General features: G+C 36.8%; 1 pseudogene; it reads left to right on the plus strand.

Moving 5' to 3' along the window:
- Positions 1-590: 590 nt before the first annotated feature.
- On the plus strand, positions 591-1546 carry LOC143400851 (olfactory receptor 2B11-like; annotated as a pseudogene).
- The last annotated feature ends 279 nt before the right edge of the window (positions 1547-1825 follow it).

The raw sequence follows: 1825 nt of genomic DNA on the forward strand, positions 1-1825 counted from the left end.
TTTTCACTTCTGTAATGCCTTGCAGCAGTGATCCTTAAGATTAACAGTCCAATCACTTAGTATCAAGCATCATTTGCCTTACAAAAATTATATATATATATATTACTTGTCAATGGATCTTTCTTTATTTATAAGTGATGCTGAGAATTGAACCCTGCACCTCTCACATGCTAGGCAAGCACCCTACCACTGAGCCACAACCTCAGCCCCAGCATCATTTACTTTGTCAAACATCTGAAGATAGGAAGCAATGAACTTCTCATTAAGAATCTATTTAGCTGATTTTTAAGGCAATATAAGTTTGAAAAGCATTATTTCCGACTTTCCAAAATACAGTTGCTCACCAGAAAACAAGGAGATAACTGTTGTCAGTTTTATTATACAGGAGAAGATATTGTTCAACAATAACTGCAAATAATTTTTGGTATCATAAATGGAAATTAGATAACCTGGGGTCAAGTTCTTTATTTCAAGTTACTGCATTCTGTCTTTTATTAGTACACAACCAATTAATCATCATGTCTGGTCAATCCTCATCATGCTAACTTCCTTGGCATCTTCCCCACTCTAGGTGAAACACACTGAAGAGAATGGCACTAATTAGTCAAAGCCACCCTGAAGAGTTCATTCTACTAGACATTACTGACCGTCCTTGGCTAGAGCTTCCTATATTCATTGTTCTTCTGATAACATACCCCATGGACATGATGGGAAACATTGCCATCATTCTGGTGTCCAAGTTAGACCCCCATCTCCACAGTCCCATGTATTTTTTCCTCACCAATCTCTTCTTTTTTTTGGAGATGTGTTACACCACAATCATTGTGCCTCAGATGCTGTTTAACCTGGGAAGCTCTAAGAAGACCATCAGATATATGGGGTGTGCAGTTCAGCTCTATTTCTTCCACATAATGTGGGGCACAGAATGTCTTCTCTTAGCTATCATGTCCTTTGACCGCTAGATGGCCATCTGAAGACCTGTGCACTACACACTTATCATGAATCAGCGCATCTGTATTTTGTTAGTGTCCATTGTATGGCTGGGTGGAATCACTTATGCTGTCTCAGAAGCCACTGTAACACTACAATTGCCACTGTGTGGTGTCAATAAACTGGATCACTTGATATGTGAGATTCCAGTTCTGATAAAGACTGCTGTGGTGAAAAGGAAGTTAATGAGCTCACACTTTCTGTAGTATGTATTTTTTTTTATTAGCTATTCCTCTGTGTCTAATTCTTGCCTCATATGCTAGTATTAGATGTGCTGTACTTAAGATGAAATCTTCTGAAGGAAGGAAAAAGGCCTTTGGGACATGTTCTTCTCATCTCATTTTAGTTTTTTTTTTTTTTTTTTTAATTTTATGTCCCAGACATTAGTATGTACCTTCAGCCCCCCTCTTCTATCACAAGGGACCAGCCCAAGTTCATGACCCTCTTCTATGGAGTAGTGACACCTACAGCCAACCCCTTCATCTACACCCTGAGGAATAAGGATGTAAAGGGAGCATTAGGCAACCTGGTGAGGAGCATTTTGGGTTCCAAATAAAAATTTGAATTTTTTTAGCAATTAGAATTAGGATTATAAAATTTTCTCTTATAACTCATTAAAGTCATGAAATCTCATAATATATATTCTTACAACCCTCTTATTTCTTATGTTCCATGTAATCAAGTAGACAAGATTATACTTGGTTCATCATTATGGGAACTCTTTCTGAAAAGAATTCTGTTTGGGTCGGTATATACTGAGTTAGTAATTTTCTTAAATAGTAAAAATATTGATAATAGAAATTATAATTACATTAGTTCAAGCAAATTACCATGA

Source organism: Callospermophilus lateralis, chromosome 6 (genome assembly GCF_048772815.1).
Source record: "Callospermophilus lateralis isolate mCalLat2 chromosome 6, mCalLat2.hap1, whole genome shotgun sequence".
Taxonomy (NCBI): domain Eukaryota; kingdom Metazoa; phylum Chordata; class Mammalia; order Rodentia; family Sciuridae; genus Callospermophilus; species Callospermophilus lateralis.